Source organism: Dermacentor variabilis, chromosome 4 (assembly GCF_050947875.1).
Source record: "Dermacentor variabilis isolate Ectoservices chromosome 4, ASM5094787v1, whole genome shotgun sequence".
Classification (NCBI taxonomy): domain Eukaryota; kingdom Metazoa; phylum Arthropoda; class Arachnida; order Ixodida; family Ixodidae; genus Dermacentor; species Dermacentor variabilis.
This window is the reverse complement of record NC_134571.1, coordinates 102202385-102222927: the sequence shown is the minus strand read 5'-3', so window position 1 is coordinate 102222927 and position 20543 is coordinate 102202385.

The window sequence follows — 20543 nt, the reverse complement described above, 5'->3', positions numbered from 1 at the left end:
GAAAATTTCTAAAACCTAAGGCAACAACATAATGTTTTTTTCTCTCAAGAACTATAGCTACAGAACGGATGCGTCTAGGAATACGACGGAGAAAAGGGTGTATGCGCTGACAGCCGCCTCCCCTCAGTTCTTCAGGTCGTCTCCTCGGCGCGATTCTATGAGGTGTGGGCGGACAATTTCTCAAAGCGCGAGCGCTGTGCCGCGTGCTCTCGCTTTGAGAGGCGAGCGACGTCGTGGCGACGGGTCGAAGGGACCCTCCATAGTGAGACGAGAGAAGGTGAGGGCGCTGGGCGCAAACTCAGGCCCGAACGCGCGCGCATGACATCGCGGCGTTGACCATTGTCACAGTCCATTTATCAGCGCCGAAAACTCCCCTATTCAGCGATTCAAAGCGTCCAGCATTCCCAGTCCGGGCCAGATGACGGACGACGTCGGGAGAAGGGGAAGCTATTTTAGCACGCTATCCCAGGTCTGGCTAGTTAAGTGCAGCGCTGCACAAGCTTTAGCGTACGGGCTCGAAAGGGTTGGTTTAGGCGGACTATGCTGTATCTTATTCCAATAGGCGAGTGCACGTCGAGAAATGCTAACAGCGATCATCACGCAAGTAAAGAATTAGTGTCTCTAAATCACTGGGTGGCTCGCGTATTTCCCTATGTAGACACTAACATTTAGAACAACACGATTAAAAAATGCGCATGTTATTGTACAGGGGAGCAACCGTAAATTCACCATGCTGCAGCTGTCTTGGAATTACGATGACCGAGACAGGTAAATCACACTGTATCGAACTAATTACTGGGAAGGGTACATAGTGGGCTCTCGACGTAAAGCTGGACAGTTAAGGATGGCCGAAGAAGGGGGTCTTCTGTCCATATCTAAAGAGAAAAAAAAAGGTACCTTTATCCCTAAACTGAAGCGTGTACCACGCTTTCATATTCTGCTCACTTACAATGCCAGATTCTAAGCGAATCATTGAAGCACTATGGAGCTCACCCCGTTACCCACTCCTTTAGTTCGAGAGATTCGCGAGGGACAGCCCGATTGTTTTGCAGCGACTACAACAGCAGCAAGAGTTTGCCTCGTATACTGAAAGGCGGTGTCACGGGAAAAAGAATGCGCGAACGCGAGAGCTGCTACAGAGGCCCGGTGAGTAATGGTTTTCAGCCCTTTTATTTCAGGATGCGAGCTATCAATACCGCCTCTGCGGGTGCACTAAAGACGCACACTGACTGAAGTTTCCCAGCACAAAGTTGAACGGGGCGAAAGTTTCGGGGCCTTTTATCGAGGCGCAAAGTTCGTTACAGGGTTGGAGAGCATATGGTCGGCACTCCTCCAAAATTAATGTATAAAATTAGTAGAGTCTACGAACACTAACTGATGACGTACAAACTTGAGACAAAAACTAAGAAGCTGTAACGATGGAACAAAAATTATAGGCATCACTTTAGCAGGCCGTAAGACGGCGGTGCATGTTATAGAGCAAATGGGGTAAACTCACATTTTAATTGAGATCACGAGGGGGAGTAGAGTTAGGCAGGCTGTGTAAAGCGTGGATCAGATGACTTGCGGACTATCAGACTCGAATAACAAAGTGGGCGTAGAAAGTATGGAGACGCTGTCGTTGACGGGCATGGACTAGTTGGTGAGATAAGATGAGAAAACTCGCAGGCGTGGCACGAATCAGCTGCCGCAAGAAACGTGTTAGTTGGAGATTGCTCGGACGGGCACTCGTTTTGGACAGTCGAGCTGAGATGCCCTGTTGGTGATTATGAAGCGCCGTTAAGGAATTCGAAGGATGTGAAAGCGAATACTTCCTCTTCCTGAGCAACGAAAACAAAGCTTTAGGTAATAACTTGGGTTCGCGCAATTTATGAAAAAACTCGAAATCCCCATCAACAAACTTTTTTTGTGACACTCAATAACGCTCCGATGCCGAAGGTATAGTCTAGTTATTTTGAGGACAAAACCCACTCACAAATTGTTAAAGTTCGAAAGCAAGTGCTGCCCTTCTTTATATTTTTACGAAAACAAAATCAGCGAGGCGTGGATCGGACAAGCGAAAGAAAATGCCATTTGCGTGGCATTTGTATCAGTTTACGAAAGGCAAATGCAACCGACACAAGGTATTTGGCTCCAGTGCGCTTGACGAAACCCTTACCTCAAATTCTTTAATATTCTTCATGTCTGTATCTGACGCTGTTACAAGGCGCGTGATTTTCAGTGCGCACAGTTCGCGACTTCCTCTTCAAGAAATACGGAAAGATGCGGAAGCTTGAAGCCCATATTCTAAGAAAAATTCTCCGAAGAACAGTGTGGCACAAAAACCGGCTTGTGGGATAGCGCCCACGGATTGATCCCTTCGCTGTTTGAAACGGTAAGCGAAGAAACTCACACACTAGAAACCTACAAAACGTATTACGCAAATAAACATTTTACTTTTTCTGGATACATTGAAAATAATCAGGGCTACAACCGTATGTTTCACCGGCAATATTTTCTTATGCCATGAGGCGGCTTCTTTTAGCTACATAGTAGTCTATGAAATTCGACGCAATCTATCTTTCTTTGACGCTAACAAAGTGACTGGACTGGAGCGAGCGATTACGAGGGGACCAAGATAAAACGGCGACGGGCTGAATCAACTGATAGTTCTACCTCTGATGGAGTGCTCTTGTTTTTCTTTTTTCTAGACGACTGAATGTCCAGGAGCCAGGCCGGTGCCACTCTGGTAATATGACTGCTTTCCCTCGTGTCTCTCTACATATTTCTTTAAGTTGCATACAGCACTGTACAGCGACAAATGCGCCACACATTTCATGCGCGTTAAGAACTAACAAAGAAAACTGGTTCATGCTTCTTGCAGGGGAATTGGTAATAACACGAAAATGCTACGAAACGCGTATTGTAAGAAGCAATGAAAGTTTTGTTGCGCATTCACAAATACAATTTCATGAAGGTGCACAATCTTTCATTAATTACAGTTTCGCTCGAAAATCGAAGCAATGACTGCGATAAGGAGGAACGCGACGCCTGTGCGGCTGCGCTGCGTAAACAGCCCCCCGGTGGCTACCAGGCGTCATAGGCATATCCGACTCGATGGTGAGCGCGTATGTGGCAAAACTGCGTCGTTAGAGCTCCGGCGCCATCGCGCGCGCGGGTGCTTACGCATGTTTAAAGGTCAGCAGATGCGCGGTAGGCGAGTGCACTTAATGAGTGTCATCTCTGGACTCAACGCAAGCGTGCTGTGAAAATCGAGCGACCTTGGCCGGGCGGGCGCGCCGTTTTCTTCCGCCCTTCCCATTCCAACCGATTCTCCGGAACCCCGCCCCCTCCCTCCTTCCGTGTCGTGCTACCCTTCTCCGGCAGTCCCCCTTTCAATTCCCATCACCTCACGACGATGATGATGATCATGATGATTTATTGGCGTCCCCTTCGAAATGGGCTGGTAACATATAGTCACCTAGCCTGTTTGAGCTAGTCAGGTAATCATGCTTCTAAGTCAGCATGTTACCTATATATTCTTAATCATTTCTCTATTGCTTAAAACCTCGATATTTACCTTTTACAATTACTTGTACCCCTAACGGATCCGCTTCTTTTAATATCTTTCGTGATATTAAAGCGAAACTTCTCGGCTAACTGTCCCATATTTTCATGACCGTGGCTGCTGTGTTTAGAAAAAGTTTATTTCGACAGGAGACGATATGAACACTGAGTCATAATCACGGCACAATTCCACCTGGACTATAACATGTAAGAAACGAAATACAGCACGTTTTCAACGTAAGTAATGTCCGAGTCCTCACGCACCAACATATAAACACGTATACCCACGGAAAGGCACACTTACACATAAACTAAATGCCACATGTACAAAATGATTTTCAATATATACAGTTTACACAATGGTTATGTACAATGATGATGTGATAGAACACTTTACACAATTTTGAAGTGATGTGCACGAGATGTGTGTATACAAAAATGATCATGTATACGAGAGGACACACACACAGCAATCACGGGCACCTGCATTCTATGCGCATTAAACGAATACTTCTGATGGTCTGGCTACAAGAACCAGGCTGGGCGAGAATTCAGCCATACGCGTCCATCAGCCACCGACAGGAAACGACATGACCACTGTCGAAGGAACTCTTCTTCTCCAAGGAAGAACAACTCCTCCGACAGAAACGACAGTAGCTCAGAGTAGAGCCTCCCCATAAGTGGAAACAGAGCGCGGTGACGACGCCCCATGGCAACTGCCTCGCACCGGTTACGCCATAGACAGAAGGCCCCGCAGCAATGAAAAGTCGCGCGAAGCGGCCACGTGAGCAGCGACCAGATGTAATAAAGCGGTTAACTCCAAGGCCACGAAATCCAGTATGCACGGCCCTCCAAAATATGCTGGCAATGACGCATCGCAGCAGTACATGTTTATTGGATTCTTGAAAGGGGCAATTGGGACACTGCGAAGATGGGACAACGCCCCACCGCTCAAGCCTGTCCCGAGTTGGAAGCACTTGCCAACCTAGACGCCACATGAAGTCGCGTAGGTGGCCAGGCAAAAATGACGCCGTTATCGCATCCCACAACACATTATTTGAACGTGCGAGGCGCGCTGGGGGAACTAGAGGAAGCAGTAAGGCTGACATAGTATCTACTACACGGTTTTGTAGAACGTCTACATTAGGACATACCTGTTGTATGTGGCGATAAGATGGCACGGTCGTACAGTAAAATGTAGGTGCGTTTAACACTTGTGGTCCGTGATTCAAGCGTACGCCCGGTAACATGTAGCGAAGTTTCGTGCCAAGGAAATAGCAAGCGAGTTCACGCGCGGGACAGTGATCATGCTGTAACAGACGGAGCAGAAATCGCAGAACGAGCAGCCGGCAGCAGACAGACACGGATGGGAAGGCGAACCCACCGCGAGAGCGTGGTTGCCCAAGCGCCGCGCGACAGACCAGTTCTGTACTGCCCGACCAGAAGAAGGCACCAAGAAGGGACTGCAAGGACCTAGTAACCCGTAATGGTGGCTGTACGACGTGACAAACGTACCACACTCGGCCGCAAAATAAAGACTGCACTAAGTACCTTCTTTCTGATGGGGGTAAATCATACCCTTGAACATCTTCAATATTCCGCCTTACATCTTCAAGTATTGAGAGCCACACAGAGTCTGATATGCCATTAGAGGTGTAGTCAAGGCCTAAAATGCGAAGAGAATTGCTCTTTTGAAGACGGAAAAGGGGACTTAGGCGTGTCTGCGGTGAACCAATGAACAAATAACGACATTTTGAAAAATTTAGCGCAGCACCTGAAATATTTCCGTACTCAGTGAAAATTCGAAGGCTACGGGTTAAGCTATCTTCATTCCTGAGATATAATGTGATGTTATCGGCGAAGGCTGTCACCTTCACGACACCGCTACCAGGCAGTGGGAGACCGCATACGCAAGGGTCTCTCACTATTGAGCGCAGAAATGGTTCAAGGCTGAGCACGAAGAGTACTGGGGATAGAAGGCTCCCTTGACGAACGCTACGAGTAACGGGAAACGGTGCACTTTCTCGACCGGCTGAGCGCTGCAGTTATCTTGCCGAATAGTTTACACCCTGAACACCACCACCGTTTTAACTACCGTTATAGGCCGTCATAGGTGTCCAGGCTGCTGGCCTTGTTTCCCACGAAATTACTCAGTGAAAAAACGAATAACACATAAATATCCCAACTGCGTAAAATATACCTCCCCAACAGCACACTTACTTTATTTAAGCCAAGTTTTCTAAACTTTCTATGCCTACTTCCTTAACAATTAGGTTGGCACAAAACGGCAAAGTGTCGCCATCTCGCGAGTATTCCAGGAACTTAGCATTGCGTGACGTGCGTGCACAGCACACATTTTCGCTGGATTTTGGCAGAGAACACCTTCATGTAAAAGAATTCCAACAGAACCCATCTACGATTATAGCCTTAGTTATAGAATTAAAAATCCGCAATTACCAGCCGTAGTAAACCGGCAGCGGTAATTTCAGTCGCACGACGCAAGTTTGATCACTGCTGCCTCTTGGAAAGACAGGCGCTATTATAATTAAACGCGGCAGCATATCTAAAAGAAAAGGCGAAAAAAAAAGCCACCGTGCAGTAACAACTTCATGCCTAGTAAAAGCTGAACCACCATCTCCCGATGAAGCTTCCTTCGAAACTGTAGGTGCACTTTCAAATTGAGTGCTGACAACTATTGACAAATACATCAAACGCCAGATCACATGGAACGCAGCGGCAGCTCAACGATAATTTTGATGAAAACAACAACAACAAGCAAGACATCGTGCTACGTGAACATGGTAGCTGCAATTAAGTTATATGCATACGCTATGTTTATTTTTTCAATTTCGATTTATAAACATACTGCACTAAGACTTGCCCAGCAGCCCAACAGCTCTAGCAGTGTTGTCAAATGAACTATGGCTCGTCACAGATCATATTCAACCCGTCTTTGTCGCACTCAGATTACGGGAACCTCATGCGCAAAATTTGAAGCCCGATTTTCAGTTAGCGCTACGTTGAAAATTTTTGCTAGCCGGTTTCGCGCAAATTGGAACTTTTCCCGGAATATTTCGCCTGCAGGGCACAGTGTTCGCATCCGCTTCACCGTCAACAACAGTGGAGATAGATAGAGAGAACAAGCTCGGCTAGAGTGAAGTTTCTTTTGTTAAGCGTATGATTAAACAGTCGAGAAAAAAAAAGCTAGTCGTGTTTTTTTTATATTCATTTTCCTCCGCGAGCTCTACGCTGAACCGACGAAGAGCAAACGCGACTGTGGCGCGCCATTAAGAGCGCCGCTTCGAATGGTTCGTTTTTTACACTACTGCCAGAAAAATCACGGACCAGTAGCTCCTGTTATGGTGGTGTAGCGAGGTTGGGGAGTAGGGAATTGGAGCTATTTCATGGCCCCGTATGAAAAAAAAAAGTATTATTAACAAAGCAGGCCGAAACCGGGACAAACATCAGATGAATGTAAAGAACAAGCACGAGTCGCCGCTCCCACGAATTTCCCTGAAGCGAAACGGCAAAAAGCCATTATATTTCCATGCCCTGTGGCCGACATTCTATACAAGAGAGGTAAATAGAGGGTTTAAGTATATATATATATATATATATGTGTGTGTGTGTGTGTGTGTGTGTGTGTGTGTTACTGTCGTACCTCCACATACAATATACATCAAGAGTACGTGGAGCAAAATGGAGAATTTTGTTTTTTCTGTAATGTGATTTTATGAATAGCGTCAGCGAAACAACCCATGCCGCTGTTGAAGAACACGCTATGCCAGGCGCACCTGTCCATGGATCGTCTGTTATTCAGCGAATCCGCTCGCTATACACGCGATTTGCCGAGTAGGAAGTTATCACCTTTAGGCGCTTCAGATTTACCGAATGTGCTCATGCAATAAGATTGAATTGAATTGAATTGAGTAGAACATAATTTATTATGCAACAAGGTTTCGAGGATGACCAGGCGAAAAGGCTACAGGTGACAGCTTGAGGGTGAACTGGCCACCTCATAGAGAGAGCAGCTTCATAGCCGTCGACGGAAAGCACGCGTTGTACATAACGCAGTTACCAAGGAAAAAAAGACGCTACACAAATAGAGAAATGAAATCTTTACACTGAAAGACACAAAAACCATCATCAAATTACATGAACAAACTTATCGCGGAGAGATTTAACTCAGCTTTTTGAAACAGGTATGCCATAGCGACGAAACAAAAGAGAACAAACGCGAACTCGTCGCGGCCACACAACCCATCTTACAAATATTTTGCGTAACTATTCTGAACGCTGAACAAAAACATTGAGACCATTTTTCCTACGCATATAACTTAACAGCGTCGGTAAACAAAACTTTAACATTTGGTGGCCGTAGCCAGTTCTGCCCCTGTTTACATTCCGAAGTTGTGGCTTACGTACGTTGCAAACGGAGATCTGCTGCTGTAAGGATGACAGTTTCGTTAGCGTGTCATCGTTATTAAATTTTCCAACTCTGTATAAGCGACAAAGCCTATAGCTGAACAAGGGTACAATTTTCATAACTCTAATGTTTGAAAACAGATTAGATTTGAGGCAGAGATACTGTGCTCTGGAGACTAGGCGTAGTGCTCTATTTTGTAATGGTGTAAATTCATGCGTGCCTTCAGTTGAAATTGTTTCCAAGGCAAGAATTTCATATTGAGCCAAAGAAAAGTACATTAAACTATACAAAAGCCTGGTGTTGAATGTGGCGAGATAATTACAATGGCGACGCATAGTACGCATGGCTCTAGACAATTTACTAAGTAATCTACTCCGCAGTCCCATGTCATAGTTTAATAGAAATATACGCCAAGTGATCTGAATGACCGCACTATTTCTATTTCAATCTTTTATTAATAATTGGGGGATAGCTGAAACTGTTTGTTACGGGGATGAAGCAACACTGCATTCTTTTTTCTAAGTTAACCTTAAGATAATTGTATATTGCCTACGTACTTATCTTGCAAGCGTTTTATTAGCACTCTGTGACATTTGCGACCCTTTATCACCGTGAAAAAATAGGCTGGCGTAATCTGCGTAAATTATGTGGATGAGTGAGTGAGCGAAAGAACTTTATTCGGTCCACAGTAGACGCGAGAACGTGAGGAATAAAAATGTTTGCCTAGATACCTCCGAGTTCCTAGTTGCTAAAGGTACGATGGCGTTGATAGTGAAACTATAAAAAAAATATAAAAGCTACTAAAAATAAAATTTACGTGTATTGAACGTTGCGTACACCCTTGTCATCTCCGGAACTCAATGACCAAGAAAGAAATGGAATGACAGCAAGAGACTTATTTGTCGCAGGCGTAGAAAAAACGCTGAAGGAAAGATCTGCAACACCACTCCACCAGTTCACAAATGTAATCTGCCAGTTAGATAGTTGATGCCTTTGCTCGTTCTGGTTCAGAATCCTTTGTGGCCGGCGCCTTGTCGGTTGATGCTTGACATCTTTACTTGACGCTTGATGCTTGACATCTTTATAATACGCCAGCAAAAAACAGTAACCGGCATAGTAGGCTGCGAGGGGTCCGCCATGGTTGAAATCAAGCTCACCTAGCGCAATGTACTTGAAGCCAAGTTGACAATAAAACAACAAATCTCGTAGGTTTTTGACTGGAGCAAGATATTTAATCCTCCTGCTATCTTTTTACCATAGTTTTTTTTTATTCACTATGGACAGTTGTTCCTATGCTACGAATTCAATTTCCTCCAGCAGCCAAAATAAGCGGGTTGTTAGGTGATGTAGATTCCAAGCACACAGCCAGTAAGGCATACACGCCGCGCTACTAAGCCATAGGCGATCAATTGGAGGTAGCAGTCGTCGAAGCAATCGCCACTGATCTTGAGAGATTTTCTACTCACTGCACCGCGACAAAGAGATCAAGCGATTTACTTACCAAGAAAGCCAGGTGCCGAAGTGTTCACCAACCTCCCTGTAATTCGCCCACCAGGCGTAGTACCTGCAAGGAATAAATAAAATAATTGTCTTAAGTCAGGTAAAAAACGACGTCCATTGCGAGAAACATTTAATAAGCAAAGGCATCTTAGCAGGGTGCTTCCCCTGACCCTTAAATGTCGTAAGCGAAAGCCGCTTTAAAGGAGCAAAAGCAAAGAATACCCCGCGAACGAGCAGCCCTTTAAATTTAGAAATAAATAAATAAAAGTGTTCAAGAAAGCTGAGGCGAAATAAAATCACATATAACTTCCTCATATATATTTTTTGAACGAGAACAGATTTTTAAAAGAATCGCCTGCGACAGATGGCGTTGTTTTGTTCAGCCTTCTCAGTTGCATTTCTGGAAAAGCCAGAAATCTTCAGCAGGAGAAATCAAAATGTTAAAGTGACTAGTTAAGCAGCTCACTAATTAACTTCTAATCATTCATCTTAAGGCACATAGTGTAACTGCTAAATTAAGCACGAGTAGTAGGGATGTCAAGTTTGCCTAGCACAAATTGTTAAACTAGCACCGCTTTTGAGATATACGGCCAGTGTGCTGCGAAATGAGCTGGCGTTCCAACGAAAAGTTTCCCAAAAACGCGCACCAGCAGCTGGGGATAATCCTAACTGTGACACCAGTGAACCTTCGGCAGATTTTTGGGACGAATATTTCGAAATGGGCGCTATTCAGGGTTTTTGCTAAGCCCACACGCGTTCCCTATGCACGGCTGCAATTTTGCAATCGGAATGTGTGCCGCAATGTTAATTTTTTTTAAAACTGTGTGGTTGACAATAGGTGCAAGATTTGCGGAGATAAAAAATATTTTTTAACCATACAAAATATATTTTAGATGGGCCCAGTAACCCCAGCCATGTCTTGGGGTCACATATATCGAGTTTGAGTGTAAAGTGCGGCGACGAAAATGGCATAGGATATACTTGGCACGGTTTCACCGTACGGCCAGCACAACTAGCGACACGCTACAGTAGGTTCCTTAGATCACACACACACTGAAATGTCCGCTATCAGAGAAGGAAAATACATCATAGGCCTTCACGGGGAAAACATGCAACCGAGAAAAGCTTTAGGAATACTAATTCTGCGTCGCGAACATATTGTGATGAAACGGGCAGCATCAGCGATGCAATTCCGATAGCTGCTGATGTACGAATGGGAAGCAGGCGACGTCTTAATGAGCAGGCTTCTAGCACAGCTCATTTCTGTAAACGACTGCATGAAAGAATAACTTCTAGCTTTTGAAAATCACATAATGTTCCTTTATCAAACCTACATGGTCTCCTCAGTAAGGATGCTACGGAAGTGCTTTGGCAGATGTACAAAAAAGTAAATTAGTTAAGAGAACATGGGGCGAAAGCCAGTGGCGTCGCATTGTATTCCAGTTTACACCTTTGCCCACGCGCGTTGTCACTTGTTGAGTCGTCGCTGCGCGGCATCAACAGCCTGATCACAGGTATGCGAGGCAGAGAGGCTGACTGCGCTCGTCTAAAACATTTACGTCTACCAAGAAAGTATCGCAACATTTGCGCACAGCTTCGCTGAAATTTAGCAAACAGCAATTCCTTTCACCTGCTACCGATACAGAGGAAGTTGCTAATGATATTTTTTGTGTTTTCGCTCGCAACAGCACGTCTTCGGCGAAGGCTCTCTCCTTAATGAAGGCCAACTCTCAGAAGAAGGATTAGCCGCGCCTCGGCGTCGCCGGCCGTAGACACTCGCAGATTACTCAGCTGGGCATCCCGAATGAGGAATCGCTCCACGGCTGGCCAATTAGCCGAGACCACGGAGACACTGAGCTTACTAATGAACCCCGGCTGGACACAACGGGACGAAATCGCCGGGGGGGGGAGGGGGGGGGGAGGAAAGCGGGGCAACAAACGCTCGCGGGTAACGGTGGCCTGGCGGGCTGCTAATGAGTCGCTGTCCGCGCCGAGAGAGCGCTGAAGGAAGAAGAGGAAGTCTTCTTCCGTTGACATGGCACTCCTGCGTTCACGCTCCAGCGGACAGTGGCTCTCTAGGGACAAAGGAAGGAGAGTCCCTAGGTTTTGGGACACCAGTAGACCACGTCTCGTCAATCCTGGCTTTCTTTTTTCTTCCAAGACCAAAAAGCAGAAACCCGGCACGAGGACCTCCGGTCCTCCGTCTCGCTTTCTTTGTTTGCCTTCAAGTATCGCTAGTGTGCCAGTAGTTGAACTTTCAGTGTGTGATTACGTGCTCTATGAGGACGAAAGAAACGTCCCTGACGGTACATAGGCTGATGGCGCATTCTACAGCTTCTCGTCTCCCAAGCAACTTCTAAGTGTTGCTGTAAATAGAGGGCTTCACTGCATCCATATCCTTGCGTGTTTTATATTTGATGGCGGCAAACGCAGTCCTCACTACGTTATCTTGAAAAACCAATTTGTCTCCTAACAACTTAGGTTAGGGAAAGCGCCCGCCTGTTGCATAGGGAACTTGTCTGGAAACCCCCTATAGAAGAAAGGTTTTGCGGCATGGGGAAGCACATATTTCGAACGCACGACTAAAAGCGACAGAAAAGTGTTGTTGGTCTCCTGTATCTTCCGCATGGCATCTCGTTGTGTGCTGTTTGTGTAGATATTCCCTTCCTTCTTCTAACTCGGTTTTACCTATGACCCGCTTTACCTAGGAAAACCATGTTACGGAGCAGAACATAAAAAATATGATTCCATAGTGATTAAATTAATATAGTGCCTTTTCACGATCATTTCCATTAACCAACTCACGCGACTATGAGTATCTTAAGCAAATAAAAAAACTTAGTTTTCTTAGGATGTTTCGGCTACTGGTTGAGCAATTGTTTCTCTTCGTTTACTCAAGAAAATTCGTATTGGCTATTCTCCTACATGCAGTATAACGCTAATTGTCATAAACGTTTATGCATTCGCTCAAAACTCGCCATCGCTCGTTCACTTGAAATACAGAATATTATATATCACTTAGCGGAAAAATACGAAGAAAGGAAACGTATGAAGGTTAAGCGGATGACCAGAAGGAAAGAAGAATGATAGCTTGGTCCGACTGTAACAAACACTGTAACAAAAGATAACGGAGGTACACGCCAAACTCGACAAAACACGGCTCTGTTGCAGGTTACATGACGACTTCTGACATGGCGACGACGGTCGTGATGTTGATGATGAGACGCCAGATAGACGCTAATAGTTATGGTATCTGCAATCCTCTCTTAGTTGAGGTAGCATAACGGGGCTATTCGTAGATATATTGGAAGTAGCTGCTTCACGCTAATACGCCGTGACAAATGTCTTCCCTGATAAATGTTCAAGAATCTGCGCGCTAACGGCACGATAGTGGTGATAGTAGGGGCAAGTGGTGTCACTGGTGTGCCCATAATAATAGAATGTCCCGCTAATGCCCATCCATCTTCCGCGTCATATGTATAGACACCGCTATGAACAAAAAACGGAATAAAGTGATGACCGTTCCCAGATCGGAGTTCTCTTGTTTTATTTATACAAATGCAAAGGAGAAATTAGGCTCTCGAATTCCTGAAGCCTATACGGCAAATCGCCCTTTTTTTTTTTATAGAGTGTTCTCTCCAGAAAAGCCCCGGAGGAAGCACGAAAATCGGACTGGAAGCAATGCGTAACGAAGCAGGAATGAGAATTGCAAGTACCAGTGGTGATACACCTCCGAGAGAATCATCGTCACGCCTCCTTCTCCCCCTGAGAAATGCAAGAAGTTGTGGAGAGCGCAACAACGGCGCGACCCAATCAGCCGAAACAAAAACACCCAAGCATCGCGCCCATTGCCTCTCGCGCGATCCCCAAGAGACGGCGGCCGTGCCCAGAACGCACCGTAGAGGCACGAAACCAAACAAGGGCACGAGCTCCATCAGCCGCTGCCGCGCTCATCAGCAAAGCCGCGAAGCAATCGCGCGTGAGCGAGCGCTAAAGCGGCGGCTCCCTCGTTCTCCTCTCCTTTCTTCGGGAAAACAGAGGACGGAGGCGCCGCCGAACTCGTCTCCCAACGCCCGCCTCCCGTATGGCCCACTCCCAGCCCTCCTCCTCCAGCTCGGCTAAACGTCAAACACAATCAAGGGTCACGCGGGCGCGCAACAGCCCGACGAAGGCAGAGCTCGCTTGCGCGTGGGCATCATAAAACGGAAGAGCACGGAGGGAATAAAGTGAACAAACAAAACCAAAAGAGAAGAGCGCGTTTTACTACCCCGCCAGTCTAACCCCCCACCCTTTCGTCTGGCGAACCGCCGGGCGTCCCAGGCGTCGGCTTCTTCCACGCAAGCTGTAGGCCATCGCAAACATCATCTAGCGCCCGCGCCGCTGCATCTGACGCGGGCGGCGGGAGACTTGATCCGTGTGCTCACAAAAGACCAATTAGCGCCGTCGCTCGCGCCTGTGTTTTCTCCGGACACACACGGCGAAGCACCCGGCACGTGTCTTTCTTGCCGCCATCGGCGGTGTCGGCCGGCACGCACAAGGTCTGCGGAACCGTGCCATACTGTAAGGTCGCTAGGGGCTTACGGCGCCTTATGTTTTAGGTTCCCGAGGAATGCGCTCTGGTTGCCGAATCAGTTCCGGAAAATTCCCACGAAAGTATCCTTTGTTTCGGCTAGAAAGCTTTAGCGCGTACACACTTTCTGCGACCTTCCCGAAAACTATTCACGACCGTCAGCCACCGCGTCTGACCGCCCAGACTCTTCGAGAAGTTGGCTGAGTTTACGCCAACAAAAGAAGGAAGTAAGACAAATTGATTCACTCGCAGATATCTGGACCCTTGCCATAACGTTCTAATACCGAACGCGTTCGCATTTGTGGAAAAACCACAAAACCAGAGATAGCTGCGCCATACAACCAGTTATGAGAGCTTCGTGAGTCGATCATAATCGATACACAGATGCCATCACATCAGGCCAAAGTTCATTCCACACAATAAACTAAGCGTACGAAAAATGAATACAACGTAAACATAACGCTACTACAGAAACAAAAAAGCGTCGTTGCCTCGGGAAAGGCTTTCAGGTGGTTGAGGAGGCCCCTACATACACGGGGAAAGAACCACGCCCGTGTACGTCTAGTTAAGGAACCCAGGAACGTTGTAATGAGAAAAATAGCGGACAAAGCGCGTGCAAGTAAGCAATCAAGTAAACGTCGAAAGCGGATGAACCCACCTGGCCGCCGGACAAGAGCAGAAACTGGTAACGATGGGGCACAAGCTAAGGGAAAAGCCTGAATACGGGGGAAAGAAACCGGGCAGGAAGGGATGCCAGGGAATGGGGGCCAGTGATTGTCGAGCATTGTCTAGCGCTAATGCGAAACGTTGTTTGTCGTCCTCGGGGCGAGAGTTTTTCTTTGCTGCGTTGCGTCGTCTTGCAGGCGAGAGACAGCCGGTCGAGCAGCAGCAGCAGCTGCTGCTCTTCCTTCTGCCATCCACCACCCACGCCGTCCTCGACGGCGAAAAAGAGAGAGAGCTCGTCGGCTCAAAGAGAAAGATACTTGGTGCGCGGGCCTCATCAGTGCCACATTGTCTTGGCCATCACAAAGGCAGGTGCATGCCCACCCGTCGGAGATCCCGTCTCGTCTCCCCTTTCCTCGGGAGGCGCCGACGTGGAGACAAGAGCGGCGACAGGCGCAACGTCGATGGGGAACTTTCCTTTATCTTGCGCTATATGTCTATCTTCTTTTCTTTCGTTCTATCCTTCATTCTCTCTATTCCACAGCTTCATTTGCTTCGTCCATTCTTGCAGTTGCGTGCTTGTCCTGGCTGCGCTGCAGAGCGAGATTCGTTAAAGCCGCTTTCACAGAAATGGAACTCCCAGTGTCATGACAGTCCAGTCGTGACAATTGTCGCAGTACAGGCTGCAGCAGGTGACGCCTTCAACCAGTAAATAACCATTCGCTTTTACTCTTCTTATGGAAGGAGTTGCTCGGTGACTGTGAAAAAATGTCGCAGCTCGCTTAACTTATAAATATTTTTTCAAACCAGAGTGTTTTCCAATGGCCTCGATCTCAGTACCGTTGTGTTTTCTTCAGCATGGCTCATGCACTCGCCGAGGTTTTTCAGTGAGCCAAGTCAAATAAGCAGGTTTCATTACCTCCTTAGCGCAACTTTCCGATTCAGTTCAGTTGATGTTCCAATTCACAACAGTATACATGTCTAACCTAACTTGTCATCATGCAATTGCGGAGTATCTTATGTTTATCTTATGTTTATGTTATGTTTATCTTTATGTTCGATAGACTGTGTAACAGACCCCCCCCCCCATTGTCTTATACCGTTCATCCGTATGTTCTTTACTTTTATTTATTTTCTCTCACATTTCAAAACCTTTTCCCCCTTTCGTCGCACCAGCTAGCCAACCTCAGACATCCTCTACCTAACCTACCTGGCTTTCCTTTGCCCTTTATATATCTACTAAACCACAGTTGGCGTTCTCGAGGGTGGCGTCAGGCTGTGTTGCCGCTCAGTTATCTCCATCTTTATTTCTATCCGATGCACCAGTCTGGTTCTTACCGAACGTTGCTTATCTCCCGCACTGACATATAGCATGATCAGCCCGCGTCATTCTTCGAACACTGGTACTCGTAAGGCGCATTAGGCGGTAACCTACCTGCTCCCGACGAATGCCTCCGGTCTAGTCCTCGGAAGGCGCAAATGCTACCTATCACGCTGTCACTTAACGCCGCCAGATAAGTGTCTGAGACAGTGTCTCGTCCAGATTGGGGCTTTCATAAGCGGCCGGCAGACATTACTTACAGCCGCATCGCGCTTCTAATGCCCGGAATGTGCATCATCACAGAGACAGCACGCGATGGGATTGGATGGCGCGCGTGCGAGCAAAAGCGTCTTTCGTGGTACTGCAACGGCTACAACGGGATAACGTTGCGCCAACGGTGCACGCCCGCTGGTGGCGTGCGCTGTGTACAAGGTTCGGCACTGATGCCCGCTGACGTAGTAAACAGCGCTGTTTATGTACGTCCGTTAATTCGAAGCATTGATCGTGCTTAGACACAACGTTAAAGACGGTCGCATTTCAAGAGCGCTGACGCGCCACGTTCTGACAAACGAATGCTCGATATATTTCCCGGCCTATACACTGTTTGTTGCATACTTATGCGTGGCACAACCAACACGCGAAAATCTGGGACCGAATTTAAAACTGCTTTTGTACGGTATAACAATTTCTAATTGAACAGCTGCATCCGCAATCGTGCTAGGTCTCTAGCACGATTGTAAAGTACAGTGCTCTTACGCATGGCCTATGCTTATACGAAATAATTCGTGAGTACGGGCCCTTAGCTTCTACATGCAGTGTCTGCCTTTAGTGGAACAAAGCCTGTCCCAGGCCTAATCTTACAGCACCAGCACCGATATAAATAAAAAGGTGTTACTGCGACTGAAAGAAGACTAAAACTGTGGATACCTTGGGGACATACTTTCTGACAATGTCGCCGGTTTGCATCAGGTCGTCCCATTTTACCAAACAGCTATTTGCATTTTAGCTGGTCATCCTGCTGAAATATGTTCAAAAGTAAGAGAGCACTCAGTTCGCTCTGTAAGTTTGTATGTTTATACGTTTTATAAGCGCACCGCCAATTCATTTCAGGGCAGAAATGTCGTCCTTCTCATCGCTGTAGAAAAGCGACCGTAGTGCTTCACCCCCCCCCCCCCCCCCAGATAAGGGTAACATAAATGACGTTTCGTCGTATTTCGGGGACGTTACCGCAGTCATCGACTGTCATTGGATCTCATGATACCGGTTGCATCTGCTATCGTGGTAATGCACCAACTCTATCCCAAGTATATACAGATCGCAGTATACGTTAAGGCAGAAATTTTAAAGCCGTAGCCATCCGCAGGCTGGACTCTATGACTCACGAATTCGCCAGCCGCACCTATAGTTAACGAGCTCCGTTTCGTTTCATTAAAATGGAGCAACAGCAAAGTCCCGCCTTCTTCAAGGTAAGAAAAACCACGCGGGACACACTTACTCACATGCACGCACGCACGCACATGTCACAATGAAGAAATAGGACATTATCAGGCGGCAGTGGGAAACCATGAGAACCTCTCGAAATCCGTGCATTATAGGCCTCGAAGTACGATTAGTTTCAAGCGGCTACTTCTCGCGCGCAGTACGACAAGAATCCGCGTGCCAGCTGGGATTCACAACGCCTGAACAAGAGCTGGAAAACGCTATGCGGGCATTAACAGATCGCAAGAATGGCTTTTCCCGTTCCGAGCTGAAAAAAGAAAGGCTCAACGTGGTCTGACATGACGTATTAGACAATCTCGCTTTCGGGAAGAGAGCAAATGAGCCGCAACCGGTGACCGAATCCCTACTTCGCACGGGATGTCTCGCTCCACTACGCGGTGCCGAGTAGGAAACGACGGGAAAAAAAGGCATGCGCAGAGTGGAAATTTGCCTATTCATGTTTCTTTCGCGCTGTATTCCGGGCAAAATAGAAACTGACGTGCTCAGACAGATCATAATTTTCGTTCCCCCGTGCGTACAAAAGCCACGAACTCTGTGGAATTTTAAGGACTTCCCCGGTTCCACAGCTGCTTGTGCGGCACCGATGAAGGCTACATGCATACGCGCGGTAACATTCTTTTCGGTTTTTTTAGCAAAGCTCAGCTACACGCCCACCGACCTTCGGAAAAACAAAGAAAAGAAGACAAAGAAAAAACTGAATGCATGAATGTCAGCGTGGTCGTCTTCCAATCCTTTCCAATCTCAAGCGACAACTCAGCGATCACAGGCGCGTGAAGAAAAATCAAAAGCAAACAGCAAAAACGTGAACAGTATTCATTTTAATAAAGGTTAGGTGGCACGGTAATTCTGTTTCTCTACAACTCCCTGCTTACGTTACGATAAGGAAGCTGAAACTTCTTCCGTCAGAACTACACAGCTCCTAATGACGGGCGACTGTTTCCTTTTCTTTTCGTATTTGGCATAATTGGAATGCCTGGCAGCTTCGCCGTAAGACTGAAAGGATTCCCTTGCATCAATAGTGAAACAATCCCTTTATAAGCGCCTGAAACACCTCAAAATACGTGTTTTGTGTGCTGAGAATCGGTGCAGTTGAAGTTCGCTACGTGTTATCACTGTTTAAATAAGTGGAGGTTTTATAAGCGACGAGCTCATCGAGTAGCGCAGCCTTTCTTATAGCCACGCTGAATAGACGAGAATAACGGAGTAGAAGCGAGGGTTTTCCTCTTAGGAAAACACAAAACAAACAAAATATATTTACCAGCGCACTCAGCTAGAGATTTTATTTTTTTCATCGTCGAAAAAAGGAAAACTTTAGGTACAACTGGAGAGAAACAAACTGAAATCTTGTTCTTAAATGCACAGGGGAACTGAAAGGGTAACAGCGGCTAAAGATTGGAATAACTAAGACAGCTAGCGTCGAACGCTGTGCGGAGCGAGATCAAAACGTAACCAAGGAGCAAGACGCAAAAACGAAAGAAAAGAAGATAAAGAAAGTAATGGAGAGAGGCAAACCGAAGCAAAATATGGGGGACACGAAAAGGGTTGAGGAGCGTAGCACAGGCACGCACGCTAGGGGACCATTTGCCGACTACTCTCCTTTTCACGAGAAACATCCGTGCTCCCTCCGTCCATGGGCACAAAGCACAAGGAGCATCATACACAAAAGGAAAACAAGGAAACCGCGGTTGGCTCAACAACACGGCCCAACTAATGTAGCCCTTATATGTATTCACCATGCTTACATACCGGCGCGCCACGCAGAGGCAAGCTTTAAAAGCCACTGCGGGGGCAAGAACAAGCGCATTCACCGCTTCCGCCTTTCTCCAATCTCTTCTTGCTTTCTCTCTCCTTCTCTGAAGAGCACGCCAACAAGGAATCCCTTTCTTCCCCGCGCAAAGAAGCAGGCAGCGCGGCAGTATATGCAAATGGGCGCGTGCACCACTGATACAGAAATCCTTGAATCATGAGGCAAGTCGCTGAGCACGTAGCCCCACGAAAACGGTACCTCGTCGCACCGCGAGAAACCGCGCAACGCGACAGTCGCGAAAGTACAGAGCCAGGGAAGAAAGGATTGAGCGGGTTTGAAGACGACTTTTTCCGTGTCCCGAATGGAGAGGTAAGAAAGAAACGTTGTCGAAAAAAGAAAAAAAAAACAAGAAACGAGACAAAACGAGATCGCAAAGTGTGCATCGAGGTGAACTTTCTCTCCTGTCCCCAATACTTCCTGGCTTGAAGCGCTGCGAATGCTCTGCTGCCGCCATCTTCATTACTCGTTTTTGTCCCGTTATCTCGGGCCTGTAGATCAGAGTTGCACGACGAAACGCAAAGCATAAGTCGGCAGGTAGGCTCATTCAACGAAACTCTTTCCTCGTCACCACAGATGCGGGTAAGGAATACACTCAGAACGTTGTTTTCCACTCAAGAAGTCTGAAGAGAGAAAGAAAGAAAGAAACAAACAAACAAAAGAAAGAAAGAAAGAAAGAAAGAAAGAAAGAAAGAAAGAAAGAAAGAAAGAAAGAAAGAAAGAAAGAAAGAAAGGGAACTCGATTTCCCCTCGACGTTAAAGTCTGCGTGGAGCCTGTCAACAAAAAAAGACGCAGGGAAATCAAACAAGGACGTCGGCACAAAAGGAAAAGAATTGGATTGGGAAAGAAGTACGAATATAAACTGCGCGTGCTATGCAAGAAAAGGAAGAGCTAGAATGCAGGGCTGCAGAAAGAAGACGAAGAAGAAGAAGATTAAGAAGAAGGAGAAGGGGGGGGGGGTTGACGTCAAGTACGCGAAGTAACATCTTCTCCGCGAACGACAAAAGGTACACTATAAACGAGAGGCCGAGAGAATGGGAAAAAAAAAGCCATAAGTGTTTCGAAAGGAAGGAAAACAAAACACACACAATCAAACAAAGATGAGAGAACAGCGAACTCGAGAAGGCGCTGCGTGGGGCGGCTGGCATACGCAGCCAAGCCGTACAGAATGACAGCGCCAGTCGAAGCGCACATATCATCAAAACAATTTCA